General features: G+C 31.9%; 1 pseudogene; it reads right to left on the reverse strand.

Annotated features, from left to right (window-relative positions):
• Positions 1-7,290: 7,290 nt before the first annotated feature.
• LOC127901069 (TMV resistance protein N-like) lies at positions 7,291-13,169 on the reverse strand (annotated as a pseudogene).
• Between the last annotated feature and the right edge of the window lie 1,538 nt (positions 13,170-14,707).

Here is a 14,707-nt window from a genome sequence, read left to right on the forward strand (position 1 = left end):
AAGCATTTGCAATAAGTAAGAGCAATAAGTGACTCGAGCGCTTGTAGACAAGCTATCAAAGCCCTCTTGTACATATACTCTTGTGAATAATATGCGTTCTCTTTGTCTCAATTGCTCACTTCCTCTTTAGCTCTTCCAAAAGCATCTTAGCTTAACTAGTTATGAAGATCAAAGCTTACTTAACAAGTTTCGAGAAAAAATTGTATAAGTATCACACAGGTTTATTGTGCAAAATACTCACCATGTGATACCAAGGTTTCCTTTTCACCATAATACCCACTGGCTTTATAAACTAAAAGAACTATCTCCATTATTTTATAATAAATAGAAATACAATATTAAAATGAATGTGATAATATATATATATTTAAAATAATTTCAATATTTAAAAATATTTTAATATTTTACAAATATATTTTATTGAATTAAAGTCAATTTTATAATAAAAAGAAACATAATATTTAAAACACATTAAGATTTAAATTATTTTCAATAATATGTAAAATAATGGTTTTAATATAATTAATACGTGAGATATTTTACCCGGTGTAATTTCTATTTAACGCTAAGATTTATTTAAAATATTTATAATAAATAAAAATATATTCTAAAATAAATATAATAATTAAAAATTTTAAAATTATTTTAAATATAAAGAAATATTTTAATACTATTAGTCTACAAGACAAATTATATTACTCATATTTATTTGTATTTATTAAAAAATTTAAAGTCAATTTTTTAATTGCTATATTCAAAGAATTTTATTGTTAAAAATGAATCTTGTTATCCCATTTTGAAATTTGGGGACATCCATAACGATTTCCACAAATCTTGATGGTTTAGCTATCTTTTTCCCTATTAAATATCATAAAATTCTTCAAATAGCATTCACTATCATTGAAAATAATGTGCTTCTTTAGTTTGTTAAGGGTGCGTTTGGGATTGAGGTTGGGCAGCTGTAGCTTAAAAGCTACAACACTAAAGTATTTGGTAAACACTAACTGTTATAGCTTTTAAACTATGTTAATATGATTTTTCACTTGTATAATACAAAATTTATTATATTTTTAATAATTTTATCAAAATTATTATTTAAAATTTATATTTACTATATATTATTAACTTTTGTTTCATAATTACAGTTTTTTTTTTTACAGTAGCTGTAGCTTAAAAGCTACAACACCCCAATCCCAAACACACCCTAAATAGTCAACAGAACTGTCATTTGAGCATCTTCCAAAAAATTGTTTATGAAATATAAATATAAATATAGTAATAAACATGGTGGTGTTGTTTCAAGTTAAATTTTTTTCTTAAAATTTTGATAGACTATTAATTTCAAGCAATCTAATTATAGATATTGAAAGTTAAAGTAGAATTTAATATTGATTCTTCATCCACTATTAGATTTCTTAGAACCAATCTCTCAAGATTTATGTCAAGATTTTAAGTAAAAGTTTTAATTTAAAATATCATAGTCATGCAAATTTATAAGTAGGAAAGTCCGGAAAAACTTTCAAACCACACAATTTTAAAGATTTATAGTTTTAAGCCTTTAAAACAATATGATTTTAAAGTTTTCCCGCACTTTCCTGCATTTTAAAATTCTGGACTGGAACATATAGATATATAGTAGTTTTCTGGTCCAGAATTTTAAAGTGCAGGAAAGTTTGGAAAAGCTTTAAAACCGATTCCGGATTGAAACACACACACACACACACACACACACACACACACACATGCATATATATATATAAAGTAGTTTTCTGGTCAGAGATTTTAAAGTGCGGGAAAGTCAGAAAAAATTTTAAAACCATGGTGTTTTAAAGGTTTCCCGCACTTTTCTATATTTTAAAATTCCTGACTGAAACATTTCTTTTTCTATATATAAATAACTAACCACGACTACGATTGCATTAGGGGTAAACAAAACCCATTGTTTGTCCTTTACCTAAATGACCGTTGGATAATATCCAACAATTAGAACCAGAGTACTTAGTAATAAGACAGTAAAGAAACTGCTAGGAAATTAGTTGCAGCAAATTGGTGGAAAGTTACAAATAACTAATTATACAATATATGCAACAAAGGGCCGTGCAAGTGGGGTTTGGAATCAGATTTATCTAAGAATATAAGATATTGCAAGGGAAAAGGACATTTACACTTCAAAATTTGAAAAAAAGGTCACCAACATTTTCAAGCTTTTGAAAAGAGATATTAAAACTCTATTTTGATCATAATACCCTTTATCTCTATTATTCTTAAAAAAATTTGTATACTAAATAGAAATATAATATAAAAATAAATATAACAATATATACATTTTAAAATAATTTCAATGTATTTAAAAATATTTTAATATTTTACAACCTGGCTATTAGATATATTTACTTATGTTAAAGTAAATTTTATAATAAAGAGAAGCATAACATTAAAATAAATGTGTTAAATTTAAATTATTTTGAATATTAATGTAAAATAATAATTTCAACATTATTAGTATATGAGATTCTTTTTAATTGTTAAATGTATTTAGCGCAAATATTTATTAAGAATCTCTACAATAAAGACAAATATATTATTAAAATAAATATAATAATATACCTATTTAAATTTATTTAAATATTTAAATATTTTAATATTATTAGTCTACTAGATAGATCACATTATTTATATAGTATTTGTATTTATCAAAATTTTAAAGTTAATTTTTTAGTTAATATTTGAAAGCATATTACAGTCAAAATGGAGTCTTGAAGCCCTTTTTTTTAAACTAGGGGGTCTGCATGACCGTTTTCCCAAACCTTCCAAATCTTGTGGTATAGATATCCTTTTCCCAAATAATTGGTTAAATATTCTTACAAGATCTATTACTCTTCTAAAATACATAATGGTTAACACCTTGTCTTTGGTCTTAATTTAATTCGAAAAATCTAAAGACTTTAAAAAAAAATTAATTTGATTAAAGGAAACACAATTTCCCAAAAAAAATAAAATTAAAGTTTCCATCTTTGTTATCCACAACTTTAAAGTTTCCATTATTCAGATTTTTTCGGCCTTCCTATGTGAAAGACAATGAAGCAATTAACTAATTACATATCATATCATAGACCTGCGGATTCGCATCGAGCACTCGTCTCCTTTCTTTTTCACATTTTTCCGAATTCAGAGAGAGAAGTCTTCTGAACAAATTTTTAATAATTTAAATTACATAATGCTCTGTTTTGCTTACACAAGCTCTACTAGACAGAGCAACATTATTAGTAGGGTTTGAAAATGAACAAGAATCTGTAATCCAGATGAGATGACATTGTCGGTTACAAGAAATGGTTGTACTGCGACTATCATCGGCTTGTATACGACATGTCGGTTGTTGTTGAGAGGAAGCTCGCATGATGAACAGTTAGTGTTGTTTACAAGAATAAGTAACGTACGTGTTTGATCACTTATAATAAACAAAACTAGTGCTCTGTTCTTCAAGACGACATAGGCTAGAACTAGTTGAATCTTTATAATCAGTGTTAAGTGAGGTCTTGGGGGGTCGACATCGATCATCAACTGATCTTGATCCAAGATTTTTCTTACTATCATAAAAAACGGCATCAAGGAGACAACAAGGGAGAGAGCTTTTGTAATGGGCCTAAGCTTCTCGAAGCTGCATTCAAGCACATCCACATCTCAAGCAAGTCTCAGGATTGCAGTTCTTTGGATTTAGTCCATCTAGCGCCTCAAGAAGCAGCTCTAACATTTCAGGTAACAGCAGGAATGTTAATAACAAGTGCTTTTAATGAGCATAATGTTGCGGACCGCCCAATTCGCTAGCCCAATTGCCCACAATTTCAGGCTAGAGAGCCAACACAAGGCCAAGAGTGCTAGCTTGGCCCAATTCCGGAAGATTCTAGGCAACTCTAGCACATGTGAACATGTAAATATTCTAGAATACTTTATACAATTCCAGCACATGCAAATAGCTAGGAAATTGTAAAATACTCTAGAGTTTGACCAAGTTTGGCAAAGTCAGGTAAAGTTAGGCAAAGTTAGGCAAAGTTAGGCAAAGCCTCCCCTATAAATATGGGATGGCATTAGGCATTTGTATCCAACAAGCATTGTAATATCTCTTTGTGCAATCCAAGTTTCTTTGGCTCAATTGCTCTCTTCTCTTGTTCGAGAATCTCTAGGCTTACTTAGCAACATTCGGCAAAGTTGTCTAAGTGCCACACGGGTTAGCTGCGCAAAACACTCATCCCGTGACAATAAGGTGCCAATATCAATTGGGATTGCCCGTCCCTTCCCCTAGACTACACTTACAGAGATCCAATTTTGTTCAAGTGTTGGGAAAGTTGATCAAATTTTACTTGAATTCCAATTAAATTTGTTCCAAAGAAATCAATGAGAGAATTTCATGTTTTCTAATCAATTTGACCTTTTCTGCTTGCCAACAGCAGATAATTATAAAGAATGACTATGGTCCATAGTGGTTTATGGAATCAAAGACACCGTCAATGATAATAAAAGGTTGAATAATCTAAGCACCAAAAGCAAGGAAATTCATTAAGGGTGTCTTCAATGTAAGTACTTAAATAATAATTTAGAGTATTTAATGAAACAAAATATTTTTAAAATGACAGAGAACATGGATCATTTTCTTTCTCTCCTTTCTTATTCTTTAGTAGGTGACGCATCATTTCATTTTGTCTCACATACAAGCACAAAATTTTCAACTATAATTTTAAACCAATGGGCTTCACATCTTTGTCCTAATCGAAAGTTCCAATTAGAAAATTCCTTGGATGAAAAAAAATGTAAAGTTCCATTGAAGAGGCAGAAGTGACAAATTTCAAAGGATTTATTGAAAATCATGAAATTCCTCCCTCAGGAAATCGTATATGAAATTAAACAAAAATGTAAATACAGTCATATTATATTTATAAATTATGTATGCAAATACTAAGTTATTTTAATAAGACTAATGAAGTGATCAAAAAATATAAATATAACTGGTATAAGGTTAAATACATGATATGATTCTAATTTGATAAATCAATAATGCCCGAAGAACTCAATCAAAGCCCAAGGAAAAAGCACATTATTTGAAGCCCAAGCTCAATATGGAAAATCCTCTAAACATTGACGTTAAGATTTTTAAAATTGAGATCAGTAAGTACCACATAAATCCTTTAGGTTGTGGCTCCTCGTCATCACAGCATCCACTCCCACGCGCAAGTGCAATAATAGATATGAAATGAAATAACACTGCAATGAAACAGAGATATTAAGAATACGAAACAGAGGATTTAAAGCTTCAATCTGATCGAGAACGAATGCAATTTTCATTCACGAACGGCACATTCTGATTCCGACCAACTCTTTGATCAAGCAGAGCATTTTCTAGTAATTAAACACGAAATAAATGCCAATAAAGAAAGTAAATGAAATACAATATGCGTACTTACACATAAATTCAGAGAAAATAATATTCACCAGGCTTTGCCCTTTCATTTGAGTTGTGTAAATCTGTTAGGTTATAATAATAGTGCATGCTTGACATTGAGGAAAGCCTGATCATTTCTCTTTAATTTGTGCTGATAATTAAGATAAAAAATATTAATGCATGTATGTATGATCAGTACCTTTATTGTGTGTGTGTAATAATAATAGTAATAATAATAATATCCTCAACAGAGGAAGAGACATGATCACACACTCGCTGGCCATTTTTCCTGCGTGCTGTACCTTCTTGGATGACAAATCTTTTAAAACTGATTTTGGTCTTTACATCATCTAGTATTTATCAAGCTCCCTTGATTGGAAATATTAAAAATGTTGTGCTGAATCAGAAAGTTGATCCTGTTGTTTACCAGGACCCTTACCTTCGAATGAGACTTTCATTTTCTTCAAAGCAGGTACTATCTGCATTCTTTTACTCCTGAATTTAACATCTAATATCTTGTATTAGATCAGTACTATCCGAGTGTATCTGACTGCTTAGGGTATGACTTTGGATACTTAAGAGATACCAAAAAAAAAAAAAAATTATCCATGTAGGAAATTGATAGTAATGAAGCACAAATTGACTTATGGGTCTTGAGGATGCATATCCTGTTTTATACTGCATGCTTTTTCTTGATTGGAAGTAATGAATTTGGACTAGTATCTCTTTGTGAGACTTACTTAACCCACATATGTGAGATAGTTACAAGCTGTAGTTGATAATAAAGCTGTAAAAGAGATTTTCTTATTACCAGTCGATTCAAATGATAAGACATAAAGGGGCTGTGCAAGAGATTGTGGTTCTAATCCCACCTTTTTTAAGTAGCACTAATGTATTGGTTTAAAGAAACTTTTTATGGGTGCTTTTAGTTAATAACCAACTAGTAAGGTTCAAAGAAAAGATAAAAAGATGTTTATATACATGATATATGTATGTTTCAATATTTTATTTTATCTCACTCTGTTTTAGGAGCACTTAAAATGAACTATCAGACAGTAACTTTTGATGACCCTGAGGGTCTAACCATTTTTCTTACTGAACTATTAACTTGATCAAATAAATCCAACTAGGAATACAGCTATTCTTACTTGAATGTGATATATGTAAGAGGAAGGCCATACCAATTTGGACATATACAAATGGTGCCGAGGCAACAGTAAATGACTTGAGTTTGTCTCTCCCTGCTCCAAGTGTGGAAACAATCATAATTTCTTTAATTTTTTTTAAAGCCTTACTTCAGAGAAGGGAGAAAAGGGATCTTGCCTTATTTTTCACAAAATATTTTCATATTTTATTATTTACTTGTATCTTTTTCTTTTTTGAAGACATTGTTCTTATTATTTCCATGTGTAAATGCTTATTTTTCACTTAATATTTTCAATTGATGGAATGGGATACGTTTTACTTGGCTTTGCTGCTACTGGAAAAGGACTACATTTTTGCATGGCTTTGGTGCTGGATATTGCTGAACGCTGAGTACATTACTTTGGTTTTGGATTGGCCTTTGTTGGCTATTGGCTTGACTTTGAAATATTGATTTAACTAATGTATTGTAAAATTTGAATTGTATGTTTTCGAAATTTAGTAGTACTGGATGTTTTTATGGATAATAAAGGTCAATAATTTAGTTCATTGGTTTTGGATTGGATTGCATTTATTATTTTATTTTCTTTCATATAAATTTTGTAATTTAAATTTTAAATTGAGGAAGACAAAATTGTATAATTTTTTTATTTTTAAATTAATAAATAAAATAATAATCAATTTTTTTTAAAAAAAAATTGTGATAGCAAATAGAAGTCACAACAGATGGCACACAACTTTTATCCAAAAATAATAGTTACAATTTTAACATCTTAAATTTAAGATTTTCAGTCCAAATTTCTAGAATGAAAATAATTAAAGAAATCAATGTCCCTTCGACTGAGAGTTGGAGCACCGAATGGGCTATTTCGTAACAACCGTATAGCCAGCTGGGCCTTACTCCCTTCATTTTGAGAGCTCTTCGCAGACTCCAGAGGTCTCGGTCTCCACTTCGCCTTTGGATATAATAAAAAAACGAATAACATGCTTCTTTGAACTTTCCTGCATCTGGAAAACATTCACTCAGATGATCAAGAAACCAAGTCCATTGGTTTGTTGTTTGTTCGAAATCCTCCCCTTGGTTTTCATCCAGATAATCAATTAACCAATCCCGTACATTGTTGAGCTGAGCTCCATTTTGACACAATTCACGCAGATGATCAATAAACCGAGACCAAACGCTTGCATTCAGATTATAATCAATAGACCGAGTCCATAGGTTTGTTGCATGGTCGAACTTCGCCACTTCGCGCTTTTAAACTGGATGGAAACCACACCTCTTCACCTCCAATCCTGGGCCTGAATCAGACTGAAATGACAACACAAAATCCTGAGATTCAAAATTCCATGTGCGCAAATAGCCTTCTTCACGAGACAAATATAAAAGCCAAATATGGTCTGACCCCGCTTGACCGAACCTTTCCCTAAAATCAATATAACTACTGATATAAGAATCTTTCTTATGGCAGCTCAACTGATGTGTAGGGTATGAGCGCAAACTTTTGATACCAGGTGAATGTTTATGGACATTAAAAACACAGCAAATAGCATATCCCCTCACATCATTCCTTTTATGCCAAAATAAAGGCGTTGTGACTGCTATTGAAGAACCTTCATTCTGGTACCTAAAACTCATTGGAATTTCACTTCTTGGAACAACAATGCTTAAATGAGGTATTGGTTTCGACACTTCCTGCAACTTAAAAAAGAACAAAAACATAAAAAATAAAGGTCCATGTCAATGCATAATTTTTAGGCATAATCTTTGGCACAACTGGGAGACAGTGAGAGACTGACCTCAAGGTTCTCTGTTAGCACTGACAATGCCGACCCATTGTTGTTGAGCAATTTCGTGCAGTCCACACAACTAATTACTATGTAAATCGACTTGCATAATTTCAATGCATGTGATAATGTTCCCAAAGAAGCACAACCATTTACCCGAACTTGCTCTATATTGGATGGAAGTTGTGGCAGAGATTGAAGCCTCTTGCATTCCTCCAATTCTATAATCCAAAGCTTAGAAAGACGGTTAATGCTTGCTGGTAGCGAAGTAAACCTGTTTTTACTTAAATACAACTCTTTTAATGAGCATATGTTGCCAATATCACTTGGGATTGCTCCTTCCCCTAGATTACAGTCACTGATATCCAACTTTGTTAACGAGCACAAACCTAAAAGAGAAGTCAGCCTCAAAGCTACAGTATGTGAACTCCTCATTTGCATCGAATTGATGGGGAAAGGAAAATACAGTGATGATGATGATTGTGGTAATTTGCTTCCAAGAAAAGACAGTGCTTGATAATTCTGCATAGAAAAAATGGACGACACTGGGTTCCATAAAGCAGTTCCACTTGAATCAAGCCCCTCCAAACTTTCTACCCTGTCAAAACTCTCTAGCACATTTTTAGATTTGAAGCAGCCAAAGAGATTCAGGGTTCTAAGAGATGTTAAACCATTCATAGAACTTGGAAGTCCCACAAGATTTGTGCAGTTTTCCAAATTCAACAAAATGAGTCCAGTCAAAAGTTGAATTGATGATGGCAGTTCTTCAATAGCTGTTCCATCAAGAAAAAGCTCCACCAGACATTCCATACTTCCCACAATTTCTGGAAACTTCTTCAGCTTCGAGCAACCAGAAAGTACAAGTTTTCTTAGACGTGTTGTGGCAATCTTATTCGGAAGAGTTGTAAGATTTGTGCAATCTTTTAGATTCAGTGAAATAAGGTTCTTGTGAAGCAGCAATGATGGGTGAATATCACACAATCTTGTATATCCTCTAAGATCCAGCTCCTCTAAATTTGGCAACCCAGTTAAGTCTGGTGTTCCGATCAGGTCATTGGAATGGCAAAGTCTCATGATTTTCAACTTGCTCAAAGGCTGTTCAAAAACAAAATCTCCACAATTATTCAAGGGATGAATCATAATATCATCAACACTTATTAACTGAAAGGATATAAACAAATCTTACTTTGATTCCACTCCAAATTCGTTCCATGCGGCTATAGCACATGTTAAGTTCAAAAATTTTTTCAGGTTGAAAATTTGATGGCAGGGATTTGGAAGGATATCCATGCCATTCAAGATACTGTAATTCATTAGGGAGAAATTCAAGGCCTTCAGGAAGTTGCACATTACCAATTGTCAGCATCCTTAAGTTAGTCATGTTCAAAAATGCTTTAGCACTTGCACTCAAATGCGCATCATTATCTCGAGAAGAGTAATCAAGTTGTATGCCTTCAACTACTTCAGTCCCCTAAAAGTTATAAGCAAAGAATTAAGTGAAGAAACAATTTGAAGACCATTAAATCTGAGGAAATGTTTTTTTGGCTCAGTTGCTTACCGTGTTTTTTGTCAACACATGATGTACATCTTCTTCTTTCCACAATCTGCTACGTTTCCCAGGCTCTTTAGGGGACTGTCTTTTAACAATTTGTTGACCCATTTCTTGCAACAAATCATGCATCTGTAATCTATTGCCATTATAAATTTCTATGAGAGATTTATCAATAAGAACCCTTATTCCAATAACTGGATCAAAATCACAGTAATCAAGAATTTTTGTTACATATTCTCTATTCTCCCCTCGATAAAAACTGCTATGTCGAGGAATATTTTCTTCTCTGTTTCTCTAAGCCCATCAAAACTTATTTTAAGTGTATCCAAAATTTCATTTTCTGATTCTCTTTCAAGTCTCTTTAGTGCACTTTCCCATTCTTTTGTAGTTTTACCATACAAAAAGGATCCCAAAACTTTGAGAGCCAGTGGAAGACCACCAGAGTATTTTACAACATATTTAGACAGCTGTTCATATTCTTTCCAAGGTTGATCGGTTTTAAAGGCTTTTTTACAAAAGAGTTGAAGAGCTTCATCATGATGTAGTACCTTGAGCTTATGTACTTCATCTACTCCATGTGTCATCAACAAATGTTCATCTCTTGATGTTATTATGATCCCACTGCCTGGACCAAACCATTTGTGCTTTCCAGCTAAACTTTCTAATTGCTTTAAATCAAATGCATCATCGATAATCAGAAGAACCTTTCTGTACCGCAGCCTACTTCCTATCATCTTGAGACCATCATAAACATTGCATATGCTACTATCTGGAAGCTTTAGTAATTCATAAAGGAGTTGCTTTTGTAAACAGATCAGACCACCTTTTTCTGAAATTTCTCTAACATTGGCAAGAAAACTACTTGCTTCAAATTCATGAGAGCTCAAGTCATAAACAACTCTTGCAAGAGTTGTCTTACCTATACCTCCCATACCACAGATCCCAATCATACGAACACCATTAGGCTCTTTATCCATAAGAAACCTCAGTGTATTCCAGCATGAATCCATTCCCACTAGATCCTTAAAAATCTCAGATTTCGCAGGAATTTTACTTGACATCTCCAGGACATCCTTGACAATATCTACAATAAATTCTGATTCATTCCTGCAGATTGGAAGAACAAGAAAAGATTGGTGTTGTTGAATTAAAATTAGTGCGAACATGGTATCAAATCAATCCCGTAATATGTAGTATCCATACAGTGCTATATTCATTCATTCAAATTGAAGCATTAAATTTTTTGATTAATCTATCTGCTCTCTTGTTCTTCTTCAGTTGCAGATATTCATTTTCAAAGCTACTATTTCAATTACATCATATGTATTAATAATTTCTCCTTACATTCATTCTATGGCCTGCCTCTGTTTTTATGTCTAAAAGCTCAAGAAATTCTACAATTCATTTGTTCTTCTCTATCATTCATGCAACAATAAATAATCAAATCTTGTCATCTATATTTTTATTTGAAAAATTGCAAACATGTTATTTGTTGGAACAACTAATTGAATACATAAACACTGTGTTTCTGGTATAAACTTTTGTTAAAGACATGTATACATATACATATACTATCAAGGCATTTAAAACATGAAATTAATTGCCTCATTGACTCTTTAAAGTATATTAAATCAAACAATACATATTAGTGAAGGGATCTTTTGATCTGCTCATTAGCTATGGCTCATGCAGAACAAACAAAAATAAGAAACCTTGGTCTTAGAAAATTAATGTTTGAGAATCAGAACAATTACCTGTCCTTCAATTCCCAGCCAGAGACATTAGCCACCTTTTTCAAAGCATCTCTCCACTGTTGCACCTTTTCTATATTCATCCTGAAAGTTTCTTCATGTTTAGAGAAAGCTTCTCCAAAACTTGCTGTCTGTTTCCTTACCACAGTCGGTTCGACATCATAGAAAATTGGAAAGATCATATGTTGATGACCATTTGTGCTCTTCAATTCAACAATCTCAACAAGTTCATCCAAGCACCAAGTCGAGTAAGCATAATTTCTTGAGAAAACAATAATTGATATTCTGGATTCTTGAATTGCTTTCAACAGTCCGCGTGAAATGGATTTTCCTCTATCAAGTCCTTTATCATCTCTGAATAAATGATTCCTCTTTGATCCAAAGCAGCATACAAATGATCCGTGAAATTTTTGCGGGTGTCTTCACCTCTGAAGCTCAAGAAGACATCATATTTCCAATGGGAGCCTTTTTTCATGTTCATGGAAGCCATTATATTTTTTCTTGAATATTTACATCGGAATAGTTTATCACTTCCTGCTAAAGATGTGGAACATTATGCCAACCAATTATATGTAAAAAAAAAAAAAAAAGATTGGATCGAAAATCATGGGCTTGACAAAAATGAATTGTGAATGTCAAAGCTGAAAATAGAAAGTCAATTAGTTAATGCGATCACTTAAATTACAATTACATATGAGCTAAATTGCTACTTTTAGGTCGCTTAATCCAAGAGGTATATCATGTTATACTTTCTTTACCAGAAAGAAAAATTCATAGTAAAGAAATTCCAAGATGTAGTGAAAAATTAATTTTTCAGACGCTGACTGGAGAATGAATATGCCGACCTCTATTTAAGCAAGACTTTGATTAGAGCCTCTAAGAGAACGCACAGAGTATCTTGAGCAAGCATCTAAAACAAAATTTAACAGTCAAGCTTTCTTTCATCCTGGATATGCTAATTAATTCTGACAATAAAATAGGAATTTGTATAAAAGATAAAACGTACAGCTTTGAGTGTTTTGAAGGCAGCTACTTATGATTGAATTCCTGTGAAGTAATTGATTTAAAGAAGTTGATCAGGCGAATATATCTTTCAAAGAAAAGCAGAGGATTTTTAGTTTGGAAAATAAGGAATCACAGAACTAGAAAAGCAAGTCTTGGTCAAAATAAATAATAATAATAATAATAACAAAAACAACAACAATCAGCAAGGAGATGGGTTAGGGACGTGACAGAACCAACGTGACAGACCCGACGAATCCGACCAGCGACGAGTGACAGAGATGGGCTGCAATCGGCGAGGAATCCAACCGGTGACGAGCTGCTGAACCGACGTGATAGAACCGACGAATCCGACTGGTGATGAGCGATGGAGATGGGCTGAAATTGGCGTCGAATCCTTTTGGTGACGTGCTGCTCAACCAGCGAAGGCGCTGCAGACGATCGTTTCTTTGGTTCTAGGTGGTAGAGACGTGATGGGTTAGTGATTTCATGGGTTCTTTTTTAATTTTTTCTCAATTTATATTTTTTAATTGCCAAGAGGGTATTTTGGAAAAATTAAAAATATAATTGAAGGATTTCCTATCTTAAAGCATCTCCAAAAGACTCTTTAAATAAGATTCTACTTCTTATTTGAAGAGCCATATCAATATTAAACACTCCAAAAGACATGTTAGAGCATCTCCAAAAGGATCTTTAAATTTTACTCTTCAAATTTTAATTTGCTTACTAATGTGGCAAATAAGTGTATAAAAAAATATAATCCCCTCCAAAAGACTCACCAAATAAGAATAAATTGATATTATTTTAATCAAATCTTTTCCACTATCAAATTGTATTGTTATTATATTTTTTAAAAGAAACATAAATAATAATTATTGCAGTCTTATCTTTTCAATAAATAATAATAAAATATTAATAGAAGAGGGAGAAACTTACTCGGCAATATTTTGAAGAGTGAGAAACAAATCTTATTTGAAGAATCTAAATTAACGTGTCTTTTGGAGTGTTTAATATTGATATGACTCTTCAAATAAGAAGTAAAATCTTATTTGAAAAGTCTTTTGGAGATGCTCTTAATTTAGATTCTTCAAATAAGATTTGTTTCTCACTCTTCAATATTGCCGAGTGAGTTTCTCCATCTTCTATTAATATTTTATTATTATTTATTGAAAAGATAAGATTGCAATAATTATTATTTATATTTCTTTTAAAAAATATAATAACAATTCAATTCGATAGTGAGAAATATTTGATTAAAATAATATTAATTTTTTCTTATTTGGTGAGTCTTTTGGAGGAGATTATATTTTTTTTATACATTTATTTGCCACATCAGTAAGCAAATTGAAATTTAAAGAGTAAAATTTAAAGACCCTTTTGGAGATGCTCTTACAACTAATGTAAAATACACCCCTCACATGAATAGTGAATAGATCCCACACATATATTGTTCATGTGAGGGGATGTACTTTACATTAGTTGTAAGATAGTGTTTGTCATAATAGAAATAGTTTTGTCATTTGGGGAATAGGGTTTTGATTCCCAACCCCAATCAAAATCTCAGTAATCAAACTTTTTTTTGCGTGGGTCTCATGCACCTTATTCCCATTTCCACCTTCAGTTAAACAAATAAATAACTTATTCATTCCCTTGATCCACATTTTAGTCTCTAATTGATGATTTTATCTTTAGTTATGGATTATTATATTTGTTTAATGAATTTAGTAATTTGTTGAGAATGATGAAGTTTAATGATTTAGTGAGTGGTGAGGTTTAATTATTTTGTAACAGTGGTATTGATTTGATAATTTGTTTAAAGTGATGAGGGCTGTTTGTCTAAAAAACTTATATTTGATTATTATAATAGAAAAAATTTAGAGGAATCAATTTTAAAGAACTCAAAAGTTTTGAAGCTATTTGTATAAATTTCTCCAACTTTAAGGGGCTGCCTGGTTGCATTACTATCTTAATTATTGTTGATGCTGAAAAATGACCTCGACAGCTGAATTTGTTTCAGGTGGGAAAATAGTACGAACCTGT

Source organism: Citrus sinensis, chromosome 3 (genome assembly GCF_022201045.2).
Source record: "Citrus sinensis cultivar Valencia sweet orange chromosome 3, DVS_A1.0, whole genome shotgun sequence".
Classification (NCBI taxonomy): domain Eukaryota; kingdom Viridiplantae; phylum Streptophyta; class Magnoliopsida; order Sapindales; family Rutaceae; genus Citrus; species Citrus sinensis.